The sequence below is a fragment of the Pempheris klunzingeri genome, chromosome 14 (genome assembly GCF_042242105.1).
Source record: "Pempheris klunzingeri isolate RE-2024b chromosome 14, fPemKlu1.hap1, whole genome shotgun sequence".
NCBI lineage: Eukaryota > Metazoa > Chordata > Actinopteri > Acropomatiformes > Pempheridae > Pempheris > Pempheris klunzingeri.
Genome location: NC_092025.1, coordinates 5785521 through 5803916, shown reverse-complemented (window position 1 = coordinate 5803916; position 18396 = coordinate 5785521).

Here is an 18396-nt window from a genome sequence, read left to right as displayed (position 1 = left end):
ACCAAACTGCCTCTTTTTGGCCTGATCCACCTCCAAACCCATTGGAAAACAGGTATTGATCACTTTTAATGTGGTAATTCGGCCAGCAAACAGCTTTCAGCCAAAGCAGTGTAGGAGGGGGGATTTGAAAAAACACTTGACCCCGGGGTCAAGGAAATTTACGCTTTTGGAGCCGACACCAAACTGCCTCTTTTTGGCCTGAGCCACCTCCAAACCCATTGGAAAACAGGTATTGATCACTTGTGATGTGGTAAATCGGCCAGCAAACAACTTTCAGCCAAGACAGAGGAGGAGGGGGGATTTGAAAAGACACTTGACCCCGGGGTCAAGGAAATTTCTCTTTTTGGAGCCGACACCAAACTGCCTCTTTTTGGCCTGATCCACCTCCAAACCTGCTGGAAAACAGGTATTGATCACTTTTAATGTGGTAAATCGGCCAGCAAACAGCTGTCAGCCAAAGCAGTGAAAGAGGGGGGATTTGAAAAAACACTTGACCCCGGGGTCAAGGAAATTTCTGTTTTTGAAGCCGACACCAAACTGCCTCTTTTTGGCCTGATCCACCTCCAAACCCGTTGGAATACAGGTGTTGATCACTTTTGAAGTGGTAAATCGGCCAGCAAACAGCTTTCAGCCAAAACAGAGGAGGAGGGGGGATTTGAAAAAACACTTGACCCCGGGGTCAAGGAAATTTCCGTTTTTGGAGCCGACACCAAGCGGCCTCTTTTTGGCCTGATCCACCTCCAAACCCATTGGAAAACAGGTATTGATCACTTTTAATGTGGTAATTCGGCCAGCAAACAGCTTTCAGCCAAAGCAGTGTAGGAGGGGGGATTTGAAAAAACACTTGACCCCGGGGTCAAGGAAATTTCCACTTTTTGGAGCCGACACCAAACTGCCTCTTTTTGGCCTGATCCACCTCCAAACCCGTTGGAAAACAGGTATTGATCACTTTTAATGTGGTAAATCAGCCAGCAAACAGCTTTCAGCCAAAACAGTGGAGGAGGGGGGATTTGAAAAAATACTTGACCCCGGGGTCAAGGAAATGTCCGTTTTTGGAACCAGCACCAAACTGCCTCTTTTTGGCCTGATCCACCTCCAAACCCCTTGGAAAACAGGTATTGATCACTTATGATGTGGTAAATCGGCCAGCAAACAACTTTCAGCCAAAACAGTGGAGGAGGGGGGATTTGTAAAAACACTACACCCCGGGGTCAAGGAAATTTCTGTTTTTAGAGCCGACACAAAAACGGCCTCTTTTTGGCCTGATCCACCTCCAAACCCGTAGGAAACAAGGTATTGAACACTTATGAAGTGGTAAATCGGCCAGCAAACAGCTTTCAGCCAAAACAGTGGAGGAGGGGGGATTTGTAAAAACACTTGACCCCGGTGTCAAGGAAATTTCTGTTTTTAGAGCCGACACAAAAACTGCCTCTTTTTGGCCTGATCCACCTCCAAACCCCTTGGAAAACAGGTATTGATCACTTATGATGTGGTAAATCGGCCAGCAAACAACTTTCAGCCAAAACAGTGTAGGAGGGGGATTTGTAAAAACACTTGACCCCGGGGTCAAGGAAATTTCTGTTTTTAGAGCCGACTCAAAAACTGCCTCTTTTTGGCCTGATCCACCTCCAAACCCGTAGGAAACAAGGTATTGATCACTTATGAAGTGGTAAATCGGCCAGCAAACAGCTTTCAGCCAAAATAGTGTAGGAGGGGGGATTTGAAAAAACACTTGACCCTGGGGTCAAGGAAATTTCTCTTTTTGGAGCCGACACCAAACTGCCTCTTTTTGGCCTGATCCACCTCCAAACCCATTGGAAAACAGGTATTGATCACTTTTAATGTGGTAATTCGGCCAGCAAACAGCTTTCAGCCAAAGCAGTGTAGGAGGGGGGATTTGAAAAAACACTTGACCCCGGGGTCAAGGAAATTTCCACTTTTTGGAGCCGACACAAAACTGCCTCTTTTTGGCCTGATCCACCTCCAAACCCATTGGAAAACAGGTATTGATCACTTGTGATGGGGTAAATCGGACAGCAAACAACTTTCAGCCAAAACAGTGGAGGAGGGGGAATTTGAAAAAACACTTGACCCCGGGGTCAAGGAAATTTCCACTTTTTGGAGCCGACACCAAACTGCCTCTTTTTGGCCTGATCCACCTCCACACCCGTTGGAAAACAGGTATTGATCACTTTTAATGTGGTAAATCGGCCAGCAAACAGCTTTCAGCCAAAACAGTGGAGGAGGGGGGATTTGAAAAAATACTTGACCCCGGGGTCAAGGAAATTTACGCTTTTGGAACCGGCAAAAAAATGTCTAATTTTGGCCTGATCCACCTCCAAACCCGTTGGAAACAAGGTATTCAACACTTATGAAGTGGCAAATCGGCCAGCAAACAGCTTTCAGCCAAAACAGTGGAGGAGGGGGGATTTGTAAAAAGACTTCACCCCGGGGTCAAGGAAATTTACGATTTTAATGCCGACACCAAACGGCCTCTTTTTGGCCTGATCCACCTCCAAACCCCTTGGAAAACAGGTATTGATCACTTATGATGTGGTAAATCGGCCAGCAAACAGCTTTCAGCCATAACAGTGGAGGAGGGGGGATTTGTAAAAACACTTGACCCCGGGGTCAAGGAAATTTACGCTTTTAGAGGCGACACAAAAACTGCCTCTTTTTGGCCTGATCCACCTCCAAACCCCTTGGAAAACAGGTATTGATCACTTTTAATGTGGTAATTCGGCCAGCAAACAGCTTTCAGCCAAAACAGTGTAGGAGGGGGGATTTGAAAAAATACTTGACCCCGGGGTCAAGGAAATTTACGCTTTTGGAGCCGACACCAAACTGCCTCTTTTTGGCTTGATCCACCTCCAAACTCATTGGAAAACAGGTATTGATCACTTGTGATGTGGTAAATCACTTTTAATGTGGTAAATCGGCCAGCAAACAGCTGTCAGCCAAAATAGTGGAGGATGGGCGATTTGAAAAAACACTTGACCCCAGGGTCAAGGAAATTTACGCTTTTGGAACCGACACCAAACGGCCTCTTTTTGGCCTGATCCACCTCCAAACCCGTTGGAAAACAGGTATTGATCACTTTTAATGTGGTAAATCGGCCAGCAAACAGCTGTCAGCCAAAACAGTGGAGGAGGGGGGATTTGAAAAAACACTTGACCCCGGGGTCAAGGAAATGTCCGTTTTTGGAGCCGAAAACCAAACTGCCTCTTTTTGGCCTGATCCACCTCCAAACCCGTTGGAAAACAGGTATTGATTAAACTTTGTCTGTCCTGAACCACATGCTGGATGCTCTCCGTTACTGAGCATCTCATTAGCTTGTGTTTAGGGCCGCTAGCGTCAGATCACCAGTACCTGTGCCGTGATGCTACGGCAATTTGCACACAATGAAGAGAAAATCTACGGACATCTCTTCCATATGTGTGATGATGCAGGCCAAGATAACACCGCCGAGCAAACCCATGAACAGACAGGAACAGAGACAGAGCAGGGTAGTGCAGAGGACCAGGTTCAGGCAGCGACAGGTCCAGAGAAGAGGGAAGAAGTAACGGCAGCAGGCCAGGCAGGACACAGCTGTTCAACCTACTGCTGGACCAACAGGTGATCTTTGAACTGTACTAACCCACGTGTGCAAACTCCTCATCATCCTCCTCATCATCCTCCCCATCATTCTCCTCCTCCTCCTCGGAGTGTGGGACAGTTTGACCCGGTGCGAGGACACTGTGTGTACACGGAATACGAAGGGTGACAGGAGGGTTAAAAGTGATCAATACCTGTTTTCTAATGGGTTTGGAGTCGGTTCCAAAAGCGTAAATTTCCTTGACCCCGGGGTCAAGGTTTTTTTCAAATCCCCCCTCCTCCGCTGTTTTGGCTGACAGCTGTTTGCTTGCCGATTTACCACATTACAAGTGACCAATAACTGTTTTCCAACGGGTTTGGAGGTGGATCAGACCAAAAACAGGCAGTTTGGTGTCGGCTCCAAAAACGGACAAATCCCAAATCCCCCTCAAATCCCTCAAATCCCCCCTCCTCCACTGTTTTGTCTGACAGCTGTTTTGCTGGCCGATTTACCACATTAAAAGTGATCAATAACTGCTTTCCAACTGGTTTGGTGGTGGATCAGGCCAAAAAGAGGCAGTTTGGTGTCGGCTCCAAAAAGGGACATTTCCTTGACCCCGGGGTCAAGGTTTTTTCAAATCCCCCCTCCTCCACTGTTTTGGCTGACAGCTGTTTGCTGGCCGATTTACCACATTAAAAGTGACCAATAATTGTTTTCCAATGGGTTTGGAGGTGGATCAGACCAAAAAGAGGCAGTTTGGTGTCGGCTCCAAAAACGGAAATTTCCTTGACCCCGCGGTCAAGTGTTTTTTCAAATCCCCCCTCCTACACTGTTTTGGCTGACAGCTGTTTTGCTGGCCAATTTACCACATTAAAAGTGATCAATACCTGTTTTCCAACGGGTTTGGAGATGGATCAGACCAAAAAGAGGCAGTTTGGTGTCTGCTCCAAAAACGGAAATTTCCTTGACCCCGCGGTCAAGTGTTTTTTCAAATCCCCCCTCCTCCACTGTTTTGGCTGACAGCTGTTTTGCTGGCCAATTTACCACATTAAAAGTGATCAATACCTGTTTTCCAACGGGTTTGGAGATGGATCAGACCAAAAAGAGGCAGTTTGGTGTCGGCTCCAAAAACGGAAATTTCCTTGACCCCACGGTCAAGGTTTTTTTCAAATCCCCCCTCCTCCACTGTTTTGGCTGACAGCTGTTAGCTGGCCGATTTACCACATTAAAAGTGATTGTGGTGCACCCAAAAATGTGTCACCACATTCTTTTATGTTATGTATAACTAATGAGGACCTATTTCGATACTATAAGGTATTTTGGTATACACTTTTTTTGGCATAAGAATACTTCGAATATTGACAAACATATTAATCTGTCGTTTATGAGTGCTTTCCTGATTTATTCAGGGTATAGAGCTGTAAAAGGGAAGGTGGAACCTTTGTTGTGGGAATCGTTGCACCCTGGTTTGCTTCTTTTGGGGGAACTCCCTGTGTACCTCAGACGCAATCTGGACGTGAATACAGATCTCATATGTGATTACTGCTCTTACCTAACATCGTATTTTTCAGGTTAGTACACGGTAAAACAACCAAGAAGCTAACTCTTACAAAGTTATATTATGTTGTGTACCAGTATGTATTACTGCAGCAATGTATTTAGCACTTTTATGCTTAGTTTAGTAACCTTAATGAGCCGTGGCGTTGGCTAGCAGGGTAGAGTTTCCCGCGTCTGGGAAGTCACGTGACGCTAAGCGAGAGCTCATCGGCTTGCTCTTGACAAGTTTGTTTACTTGCCTCATTAGAAAGTTGTCTTTACTAAGTTTAAGTGAGGAGACTCAACAGAGTAAGCTGAAATGAGTTAAGGTCACTTTTTGTTTTAAGTAAGATATACAATTACATTTTACAGTGTGGTCCATGGTTTTCCATGTTTTGCCAAAAATATGTCTGCCCTCGTTGTTTGACATGTCCAGTACTATTTTTAAAATCTGACTTGATAGAAACATATCAAATGAAGACTTGATGCCATCAATTCTTGCTGCTCCCATCACATTCGTCTGTCCACAGTAGACCACAGTATATTTCCATCCTTGGAAGTGAAAAGTTTTTCAAACTCAACAGGTTCCTCCTCCTCCTCAGTGGATTCCTCCTTACTAGTTTCAGGATTTTCATAGATGCTACTGTTGGGGCTTATCAAATGGTATGTTCAATTTGGCTATCCGAAATGATTAATAATTATCAAAGATAATTAATAATTATTTAAAATAATGGAACTTGGAAAAAGCCCACCTTGATTTGGGCACCACCTCGTTAAACGACGAAAAGATAGGCGGTTTAATTGATTTAGTCTCATAAAAGTAACTAAACTATCAATTTGGAATTCTGATTAATAATTAACTTAATAACTACAACCAAAATTAGCATAGTGATAGCTAGTTGAAGGATTTTGGAGTTCTTGACAGTGTAGAGGTTGGCAGTATTAACCCTTGTACAACATTAAAGAAGACAGCATGTATTAAAACACTTATTAAAACATAACAAAATCAATCATAAGCAATCTAACTACGTGTGACTAGCTAACAAACAATAGGGAGAGTGTGTGTGTGTACGTGTGACTAGGCAGGAGGACTGCGAGATAGAGGGCCATAAAGGTGGGGGAGCCCAAATGGTAATGGACAGACCCCCTGGGGTGTGGGGCAGAAGAAGACAAAGGAAAGCAAAGTAAATGGTAAATGGTAAATGGTCTGTATTTGTATAGCGCCTTTCTAGTTATTTCAACTACTCAAAGCGCTTTACATGACATCCTCATTCACCCGTTCACACATCATTCATACAGGAGGAATGTAATTTTGGAGGAGACTATTCTTTCATTCTCATTCACACACTGAAGCCATGCTTCAGGAGCAAGTTGGGGTTCAGTGTCTTGCCCAAGGACACTTCGACATGTTGACCCATAGGAGCTGGGGATCGAACCCCCGACCTTCTGATTGAGGGACGACCCACTCTACCACTGAGCCACAGCCAAACCGCCAAAGTGCTGTAGCTGTTAGCTTATGGCGCGTTTCCACTACCTACTCAGCTAGCTCACCTACCTACTCAGCTCTACTCGGCTCGACTCTACTCGACTCGACGCGGTTTGGTTGCATTTCCATTACAGTAGCGTACCACTTCGAAGTGGGCGAGGTCGTCATAGCAAGGCGGGCCGAAACTGCGAGCGTAATTTGTTTATTGGGTTTTTTGAGTTTTTCCTTCCCGAAGAAGGAGGGTCATAAAGGGCAGGTGATGCCTCGGACTGATCCACCAGACTGATCCATTGGCCTCATCGACTGCTGGACTCTTTATTAGATTGTTTGTTCGCTTACACTTGTTTATTTCAGTGAACTTTGTAAAGCACTATGAGACACTCTGTTGTGATATTGGGCTATACAAATAAAATTGAATTGAATTGAATTGAATATTGCACAAACAAACACAACTAAGGACATGGAGCGTTTGGTTTGCGTGTATCCGTTTATCCCGTTCACAGAAATAATAAAAACGCCCGGTCTCTGTTTCCAGGGTTTTAAAAACGGCGGGTTTGATTCTTGTGAACGAGTCACTTTCGTGACTTATCAAGTGACGCTGCTCCCTGGCCAATCAGTGACCTGCAGTCTGGTGACGTCTCATTGTCAGCTCGACTCAGCTCCTTTGGAACCCCGGCAGAGGAGGTACTAAAATAGTACCTGGTACTAGCGCTAGTGGAAATGCAACCAAACCGTGTCGAGTCGAGCCGAGTAGGTACTAGTGGAAACGCGCCATTAGCTTTGCCTCTCAGTTGAGGCCTTTGGTAAACTGTGTGTGTGTGTGTGTGTGGATAAAGGTGCCAGGTTAGAGGAGAGGATGGTTAGTCTGTAGACCCCTGTGTCTAACGTCAACTAAACTTAATGGCTGCACAGTAAACTACAACACATCACAATAACCAAATTCAATGAACATAAAAGCAAATCAAATACATTAACAAGGTTAAACCATGTATGCAGTAATGCTATGCTAATTATACCCAGTTAGAGTTTGTTACCAGTCCTTAAAAGGGGAGAGGAAGTGTCCTTTAGTGTGCTGCTTTCTCAGCCTGTTGGTGGGCCAGGCTAGAGGAAAGGTGTGGTTCTTGTCCGTTGCTGTGTGGGTGCAGGCTGGAGGAATCTGGTTGCTGCTTTGTTCCTTGCTAGTTAGCAGCTCGGTGCTAACTTGCTGGTGTGCTCCTGTTGCTCTGGTTATCAGCTGACAGACTCTGGGTCATACCTGCTGGCGCTGATCTGCTTAGTTCAGGCAGGACTTTGTGTCGCTGCCATGAAGAAGGTGGTCTGCTCTGGTACAGGCCACACTGAGGCAGAGAGGTCAGAAAGAGAGCGTCTCTCCTCTTCAGGAGAGGAGTCAGAAAAGAGGATCTCTCCTCTTTAGGAGAGACATCGGAAAGAGAGAGTTCAGTGGGGGTAACTTGGTTTTGTTTGCCCGAGGTCGTAAAATCATGTGTTCCACTCTGGCCAATGGTGGCTGTGAAGCTGGGACCAGGGGTGATTTCACACCTATCTGTGAAACTTGGGGACACTGGGAAACGGAGTTCAGGGAGTGAGCCCTTTGTTCCACAGACAAAGAAACGTGGTCCAACACTACAGTCCTCTTCCTCCGACATTTCATCCTCCTTATCTTCCTCTTGCTCGCTATCCTCCTCAGGCGGTGCTTTGTTGTTGTTGTGAGTGTCTCTTCATTTTGCTGTCTGAGACAAGTGACAATTTTCAGGGAGCCTAAACTTCAAAACTTTTTGTTGTTGGCTTTTGTTTAGTTCTTCAGTCCTTTTGAACAAGCAGGCATATCAAAGGTAGAAACTAATTTGCTTACACAGGTGCAGCCTTGAAATCCTAGTGGGGTCCATCACCTGAAAATTCACTCACCCCATGGGGACCAATTTTTCCCGTAGGGACCGAGCCCCGGTCCCCACAGGCATGAGCATTGCAATCAATAGTATTGCTGATATGCCTGGTGAAGTGAAAAAAAGAAGTTTTGATTGGCTACCTTTGTGGCCTCTTTCAGCTAGGTGTTTCAACAGTGTAACAGTGTCACATTCACATTGTTCAGCAGAGGGTGCAGATATCATTAAATCATCAACATAACGCAGGAGCGCAGAGCCAGAGGTTAGCTGGAGGTCCGCTAGGTTGTCCCAGAGAGCTGCATTATAAATGGTTGGAGACTCACAGTATCCTTGACAGAGGCGCGTGAATGTGTAGGTTCGTCCTTCAAATGAGAAGGCAAACCAGTACTGGCTGTCTGGGTGCACTGGGACACTGAAAAAAGCATTAGAGAGGTCTACAACAGAAAACCATTGAGATAGGGGTGGAACCTGTGACAGAACAGTGTTTGGGTTAGGAACATTTGGAACTCGTGGGTGAACAGCTGAGTTTACTGCCTGGAGGTCCTGCACAAATCGCCATTCAGTGGGCTGACCCAGATCTCTAATTTTCTTAACTGGAAAAATGGGTGCACGAACTGGTGATGTCTCACACCGAATAATAACGCCTGCCTCCAGTAGGGAGTTGAATACAGGTTTAATGCCATCAATGGCGTCCTTTCTCAGAGAATATTGTGGTTGACAGGGTCAATAGTCAGATTTTGGGGTAATGTGAATGGGCTCACAATCTTTTATGAGGCCGACATCATATTTACCTTTAGCCCAAAGTTTTTCAGGAACCTCACGCAATGCAGGAATCTCAGCTGCTTCAGCCACCGACAGGAAAGTTCCTACAAACACTTGATGAGAGGGCTGTGGGACCAATACAACAGCGCGAACAGAGTTCAAGAGTAAATGATAAGGCATTTTGTACGTTTGAAGGGATGGTGAAAACATGTGAGAGTCAACTAACTGCCAGTCACACGCTTCCACACATGCCTTTGTAAACGGACCAGCACCCCCCCCCCCAGTCAGCTGAGTGTGGCTTTGACAGTCTAATGTGAGGAACAGAATGAGGAACTGAAAAAAATGTTTGATGTTCAGTGGTTAGGGACACAGAGATAGTAGCAAAACCTTGTTGTGGAGACCAGAACAGGTGACTCAGAGACAGTGTTTCTGCTTGGGACGGAAACCAGACCTTCTCATACTCAGTATCTAACTCTGGGGAGACATGAGAGTTGCAATACAAGTTTCCTGTTGTCATAAACTCTAACATGTTAGGGTCGGATAACATGAGGGTTTTTACAGTTTCTAAAAGCATATCTTGTTGGGTGGAGGAGGTAGCCTTCCACTCATAGACATGCAGAGCAGTAGACTTAACATGCATTTTGGAGAGTAGATGAGAATTTTTTGTTATCATCAATCCAGTGGGGGTAGATATTAGTGAAATACTTAATGTACACATAAGATCTCTTGCCAGTAAGTTCACTGGACAATGAGGAGAAAACAGAAATTAATGTTTCACTGTGTCACCATGTTCATCTGAGCAGGAGAGTGGTTTTGTCATTTAATTCAATTCAATTCAATTTTATTTGTATAGCCCAATATCACAACAGAGTGTCTCATAGTGCTTTACAAAGTTCACTGAAATAAACAAGTGTAAGCGAACAAACAATCTAATAAAGAGTCCAGCAGTCGATGAGGCCAATGGATCAGTCCGAGGCATCACCTGCCCTTTATGACCCTCCTTCTTCGGGAAGGAAAAACTCAAAAAACCCAGTGGGAAAAGAGAAACCTCCGGGAGCACCACAGTGAAGGAAAGATCCAGCTCCCAAGGACGGACAGGCTGTAGCCTTGGACAGACGCACATCCATTGGCTGGTGGAGAACCACATCAGCGGGGCCAGGACCAGGATCCATAGGAACCAGGGAACCACATCAGCAGAACCAGGACCAGGATCCACAGGAACCAGAGAACCACATCAGCGGGACCGGGACCAGGACCCACAGGAACCAGAGAACCACATCAGCAGGGCCAGGACCAGGATCCACAGGATCCACAGGAACCTGAGAGATGAGAAAGTACAGAAACGCTCCGGGGAAGACAGCAAGTTAGAGGCAGACATTTGGCTGACATGAGACATAACGATGGAGAGGAAGAGGAGGATAGAGAATAGAGGAGCTCAGTGCACCATAGGAGTCCCCTGGCAGTCTGAGCCTATAGCAGCATAACTAGGGGCTGGTCTAAGGCCTGATCCAGCCCTTAAATATATGCTTTGTCAAAAAGGAAGGTTTTTAGTCTACTCTTAAATGTAGAGAGGGTGTCTGCCCCCCGAACCCAAACTGGAAGGAGATTCCACAGGAGAGGAGCCTGATAGCTGAAGGCTCTGCCTCCTGAACTACTTTTGGAGACTTTGGGAACCACCAGTAGACCTGCATTCTGGGAGCGCAGTGCTATAGTGGGGTAGTACGGTACTATAAGCTCTTTAAGATATGATGGGGCCTGACCCTTAAGAGCCTTGTAGGTGAGGAGAAGGATTTTAAACTCTATTCTAGATTTTACTGGAAGCCAATGAAGAGAAGCCAGTACAGGAGAAATGTGGTCTCTTCTTTTAGTTCTCGTCAGAACACGAGCAGCAGCATTCTGGACCAACTGGAGAGTCTTTAACGACTTATTGGGGCAGCCTGATAATAAAGAGTTACAATAGTCCAACCTAGAAGTGACAAATGCATGGACCAATTTTTCTGCATCATCAGTGGATATGATGGGCCTGATTTTGGCAATATTACGTAGATGGAAAAAGGCAGTTCTAGAAATCTGTTTAATGTGGGAGTTAAAGGACAAATCCTGATCAAATAAGACTCCCAGATTCCTCACAGTGGAGCTGGAGGCCAGAGTAATGCCGTCCAGAGCAGTTAAGGTAGTGGGAAAGCTGTCTCTGAGGTGTCTGGGGCCAAGCAAAATAACTTCAGTTTTATCTGAATTTAGCAGCAGAAAGTTGCTGCTCATCCAGGACTTTATGTCCTTAAGGCAGATTTGAAGTTTAACCAACTGATTGGGTTCATCTGGCTTTATTGATAAATATAATTGTGTATCATCTGCATAACAGTGGAAATGAATGGAGTGCTTCCTGATAATATTACCAAGAGGAAGCATATATAAGATAAAGAGTATTGGTCCAAGCACTGAGCCTTGTGGAACTCCATGTCTAACCTTAGTGTGTTCATGCTCATGTGTTCCTTAACAGTGTTGCCAGACGCGCTAATTGAATATATGGCTCTGCCGCTCATTTTGGGAGAGCTTGGCAGAGCATCAGCTTTTAAAACACTGTGTGTGGCACCCGAGTCGACTAAAAAAGAGACATCATGTCCAGAAATGGTTAAAGTATACATCGGCATTCTGAGACATGTTTCATTATCATATTTTGTATATGTGCCTATAGGAGGTGTCAGCTGTTGTCTAACGTGTTTTATAGCAGAATCAGAGTCTCCATTGCAATGCAGTTTGTGTATGTGCATGACCTGTCTCTGTGGCTCGCACCCCCCAGTCTCATTCTGGAACTCCTCCCTCTCCACTGGCGCCCGTACATCAATCCGATGTGTGAGGTGCCTGCCGCTGCTGGTGGTGACCAAAGGAAGATGAATCCAGGTGCATCTGGAAGTTTTGGCGTTGACGTGAGAAGCGTCCTCTGTCTCGGCAGGAGGGGCAATTGCGAGACCAATGTCTTGTTTGACCACACTTGTAGCAGACATCATGAGCAATGTTGGGTGGGGGCCCAGCTGGGTTGGACCTTCGGTCTCGTCCATGTTGTCCTTGGCATTCTGCAGCTTGTGCTGTAGCTTGAAACAGAGTTAGCATGGCCCTGTCTTTATCAGACTTATGTTTTTGTTCCTGCATTTGTTTCTTCTCCATCAGCTGTTGTTCGGCGTGAATGGCATGTCGGCGGATTTCATTTAATCTTGCTTCAGTGTAGCATACACAGGAGGTCTTTACAGCTGTGGATATGTCAGGGCGGAGTCCATTTAGAAAACAATTGGTTAGGTGTGTTTCCCATACTCCCGGTGTGTCCCCCCTGTTTTCAGGTTGTGCAATGCCGCTGTGCGTGTTGAACACAGACAACAAGCGGGTGTAATATTCACCAACAGTCTCAGAAGGATTTTGCGTGCATGCTGTGATTTTGCTCATGTCAACTTTAACAGGGAAGGCAGTGGTAATGGCGTCTGTTAGTGTCTTTAGCGCTTGTTTGTATGCAGCGTTATCCTGATGGTCCCAGTCAGGGTGTGTGATGCGTTCATGGCCGTTGCATTTGTCAGCAACCTTGGAAAAGTCCGTGGCAGAAACTTTCTTACCCAGAAGGCATTTTATTTCAGGCATTGTGGCCTGGAATTGACGGCAAAAGTCATTAAACTGAGCTACAAAAACTGTTCCATTGATGTTCATGGGAGGGAGGTGTTCAGAGGCTTCTATGATGTCCTTGTCTGTCCATGGTCTGTAAACCACAATAGGACCCTCTGGCCCCGCTACTGCCACCATCGGCACTTGGAAGACAGCATCATCAGAGTTTGGTTCACGGTGTTTCATTCTCTGTCGGGTTGACATGTAGTGGCCTAAAGCTCCCTCAGTTCAAATGACGAGTCTGGCTTTCCTTGTTGGATGCTGTCATGTCTGTCCTGTGTTGGTACAGCTGGCTGGGCAGGCGGAGGAGGTGGTGCTGTCGCGGCTTGTTGACGACGGGGCGGCGCAGTGATGAGGTCGGGGTCCAGCTTCAGAGCGGTGAGCTGCGGATTCAAATCAGAAACAGGGTATGGGGGAGGACTTTTGGGTAACAACTTTGCTGTACGCTTTCTGTCCCTACTTTCCGCTTCCTTCTCCCACATTGTGAGACACTTAATGTGTTTCTCCATATCTTCTAAATCTTTTACAGAAACTTTCTTTTTCCTTCTCATATCCTTCTCTCGCTTCTCCAATCTTTCCTGCAGTTTCTTCATACTAAAAGAGCCATATTCTAGGAACCCATATTTCGAACTCCATGTAGACAAACAGGCCAAACTATTTTCTCCCCATTTTCCCCTAATGATCTCAACAATGGGTCCGCTTGGCGGACTATAATCCTGCCTCCCATTGTCATTTCCCATGTTCCTTAAACACGGACGTATATACGTATTCCTTCAATGTGAACGTCTTCACAAGGGTTAGCTTCGTTTTCGGTACAAGCTAACAGAAAACTTGGTTTTGTTTCTAGCACACTACCAATAAAAAAGCTTATTTTTTACCTATTCATCATTCTTGAGGAAAATGAGGGTTCAATAGATTTGGCGTGTTCTATCTTAAATTAAAGAAATTGAAAAAAATTTTTTACTTTACCAATTTTAATTTGGAGGTTTTTTGAGTTCATAGGATGCCAGCGCTGAGGACCTGAGTCGACTTTAAAAAAAAATTACGGAATTTCCCCTCAGGGATTAATAAAGTATTTTGATTGATTGATTGATTTAACGGCCCTCTTTTCTCTCTTACGTGGAGGTTGAGGCTAGACTTCAGGTCTAGGTTTGATCAGGTCACCGTCCTTCAGCTGTCGGCTCAGGCGATCAGTCGAGGCATCCCACTTCTGACACCAAGTTTGTCGTGGAAATTTCTGAAAGATAAAGTCTGCTGCATGGAGTTCTTGTGCGCATTTATTTTTGCAAAAAGGAACAGCTGTTACAGAGACAGTCCCACAGTCTAACAGTTCTGAAAACAGTGTTCCCAGAGCTTCTCTCTGTGATGCTATTTATGGGGTGGGGTAAATGGGGGTTTACCTATAGGCTTGGGGGTCTGCCTGTAGACCTGGGATATGCAAGAGAATACACGTCCTGTTGATCAGACGTTACTTTAACACCCCCTTTGTTCTCATATCCTGGCCAGGATGCATCCTGACAGACCAAATGTTTTAGCACCTCTTTCTTCTGGTCTGGTTGGGACACGCCCTGGTGGATCAAACTGTGAATTTACATTTCTTTGTCTTCTGACATGCAAATTCCCATCACACTGGCTTCATCCCACAATCCAAAGACATGCACGTTAGGTTAATTGGTGACTCTAAATTGCCTGCGAGTGTGAGTGGTTGTCTGTCTCTAAATAATGTTGGCCCTGTGATTGGCTGGCGACCATTCCAGGGTGATCCGCCTCTTTCCCAAAGTCAGCTGGGACTGGCTTCAGCTCCCCCGCGACCCTGAGGGATAAGTGGTATAGAGGATGGATGGATGGATATCTGCATGATATTACTGCCTACTTATTTTAGTTTCCAACACCAACAATGACTTGAACGTACAAAGTACAGTATTGCCTGTGGGGCCTGAAAGCTTATTTCTCTGTTCCATAGAGCTGCACAATTCTCAAATCTTAAACACGAGCCATACTTGGTGATGTGTTTTTCATAAACAAGTGCAAAGTAGTTTATTATATTTGACTTGACTTGCACTTAGTATGCTGACACAGCAATGAAACAGCTGTAGCAGAAGCAATTGCCTTTCCTTTGAACTCAAAGGAATGAAAATTGCATCTTGACCTTATTAGAAACAAAGGAGACCATGCTCATAATAATGAGGTCCTAAAAGCTGGTAGTGGAACACTAATCCCAAGACAGCAATCTGGAAAACCAGTGAAAGTAAGTGACTTTATACAGTGGGGCAAAAAAGTATTTAGTCAGCCACCAATTGTGCAAGTTCTCCCACTTAAAAAGATGAGAGAGGCCTGTAATTTTCATCATAGGTATACCTCAACTATGAGAGACAAAATGAGAAAAAAAAAAATCCAGAAAATCACATTGTCTGATTTTTAAAGAATTTATTTGCAAATTATGGTGGAAAATAAGTATTTGGTCAATAACAAAAGTTCATCTCAATACTTTGTTATATACCCTTTGTTGGCAATGACAGAGGTCAAATGTTTTCTGTAAGTCTTCACAAGGTTTTCACACACTGTTCCTGGTATTTTGGCCCATTCCTCCATGCAGATCTCAGTGTGTGATGTTTTGGGGCTGTTGCTGGGCAACACGGACTTTCAACTCCCTCCAAAGATTTTCTATGGGGTTGAGATCTGGAGACTGGCTAGGCCACTCCAGGACCTTGAAATGCTTCTTACGAAGCCACTCCTTCATTGCCCGGGCAGTGTGTTCGGGATCATTGTCATGCTGAAAGACACAGCCACGTTTCATCTTCAATGCCCTTGCTGATGGAAGGAGGTTTTCACTCAAAATCTCATGATACATGGCCCCATTCATTCTTTCCTTTACACGGATCAGTCGTCCTGGTCCCTTTGCAGAAAAACAGCCCCAAAGCATGATGTTTCCACCCCCATGCTTCACAGTCGGTATGGTGTTCTTTGGATGCAACTCAGCATTCTTTCTCCTCCAAACACGACAAGTTGAGTTTTTACCAAAACGTTCTATTTTGGTTTCATCTGACCATATGACATTCTCCCAATCCTCTTCTGGATCATTCAAATGCTCTCTAGCAAACTTCAGACGGGCCTGGACATGTACTGGCTTAAGCAGGGGGACACGTCTGGCACTGCAGGATTTGAGTCCCTGGCAGCATAGTGTGTTACTGATGGTAGCCTTTGTTACTTTGGTCCCAGCTCTCTGCAGGCCATTCACTAGGTCCCCCCGTGTGGTTCTGCGATTTTTGCTCACCGTTCTTGTGATCATTTTGACCCCACGGGGTGAGATCTTGCGTGGAGCCCCAGATCGAGGGAGATTATCAGTGGTCTTGTATGTCTTCCATTTTCTAATAATTGCTCCCACAGTTGATTTCTTCACACCAAGCTGCTTACCTATTGCAGATTCAGTCTTCCCAGCCTGGTGCTGGTCTACAATTTTGTTTCTGGTGTCCTTTGACAGCTCTTTGGTCTTGGCCATAGTGGAGTTTGGAGTGTGATTGTTTGAGGTTGTGGACAGGTGTCTTTTATACTGAAAACGAGTTCAAACAGGTGTCATTAATGCAGGTAAGGAGTGGAGGACAGAGGAGCCTCTTAAAGAAGAAGTTACAGGTCTGTGAGAGCCAGAAATCTTGCTTGTTTGTAGGTAACCAAATACTTATTTTACCGAGGAATTTACCAATTAATTCATTAAAAATCCTACAATGTGATTTCCTGGATTCTTTCCCCCCATTCTGTCTCTCATAGTTGAATTGTACCTATGATGAAAATTACAGGCATCTCTCATCTTTTTAAGTGGGAGAACTTGCACAATTGGTGGCTGACTAAATACTTTTTTGCCCCACTGTACACTGCATAAACTGAAAGGCTTTGCTTAAAAGAAAAACATTGTAGAGGCACATGTCCAGGCTTTCACAAAAATCAACACAACAAAGCCAGAGTCGAAGAAGAAGAAGTCGGATCCAGTCACTCTGTGCTTTTGCACAGCCCGTGCCAGATGGTGTTAGCAGAAAGATTTGGGAGCTGGTAAATGGTATGCACCAAGATGAAGTTACAAACATCATCAAACAGCAGAAAAGCATTTTGAGATTTGGAGAACACATTTATACAAAGCATGGACATGACAAGACCAAACATGAGTACATTAGACAAAAGAAAAGAAAACAAAAGAAATGGGTAGACTAATTCAGCACTCGCAGAAAGCGGGCAGACTGAAAAGAATTGAGGACTTCTTTCAAACTTCAACTCTGTGGTTGATGCTGTAAAGGACGCCACGTGATGAAGAGAGAAATCTCTACAAAATGCCATCTTTGGCCCTGAAACTGGGCCATAGTTTGAAGAAGATCACTGATATTCTTGAGTGTGAAGTGCAGATGGCAGTCTGACAATGAAGAATTTCTCAAGAATCTTAAGAGGAGGGGTCTTTATGAGAAAAAGTGGGACGTGCCCTACAAATTCTAAAAGAGGGGAGGTGGAACACAGCTCAACTCCTCCCTTTCACTGAGGATGTAAAGAGCATGCTCATGTATCTTGACAAGTGCAGACAAGAATACCAAAGCAAGCTTAATGATGATCCAAATAAGAACTGGTCCAAACTGGCCACTGTGGCTCAGTGGTAGAGTGGGTCGTCCCTCAATCAGAAGGTCGGGGGTTCGATCCCCAGCTCCTATGGGTCAACATGTAGAAGTGTCCTTGAGCAAGACACTGAACCCCAACTTGCTCCTGAAGCATGGCTTCAGAGTGTGAATGAGTATGAAAGAATAGTCTCCTCCAAATTACATTTCTCCTGTATGATTGATGGGTGAATGAGGATGTCATGTAAAGCGCTTTGAGTAGATGAAATAACTAGAAAGGCGCTATACAAATACAGACCATTTACCATTTGACTCTTTGTGAGGTGATACTGTTCAATCGCAGAAGACAGGGTGAGGTGTCAAAGATGCCACTTAGTGCATTCACTCTAAGAGACACTTCAGAAGTGCATTCAGATTTGGTACTAGGACTTTCAGAGTTCGACCAAAAGCTCTGCCAGCATTTTCAGCACATTGAAATAAGAGGGAAAAGAAACAGGAAAGTTTCCATTCTTCTGACTCCAGATATGCTCTCCTCAATGCAAGCTTGGTCACACAATGGCGGGCCTGTGGTGTCCCTGATGAAAATCCCTTTTTTTTATCCAGACCTGAAGCAGAAACACACTTAAGGGGATCAGATTCCATCAGACAGGTTGCAAAGGAATGTGGGGCCAAGCATCTTGAAACTCTGTCCTCAACCAAGTTAAGAAGGCATGTGTCCACACTATCCACAGTGCTAAACCTAAGGGATAATGAGATGGACATACTTGCAAATTTTCTTGGCCATGACATCCGGGTCCATAGGCAGTACTATAGACTGCCTAAAGGAACGCTGCAGTTGGCTAAAGTGAGCAAAGTGCTGATTGCCCTAGAACAAGGCTGACTCTCAGACTTTAAAGGAATGAGCCTGGACCAAAT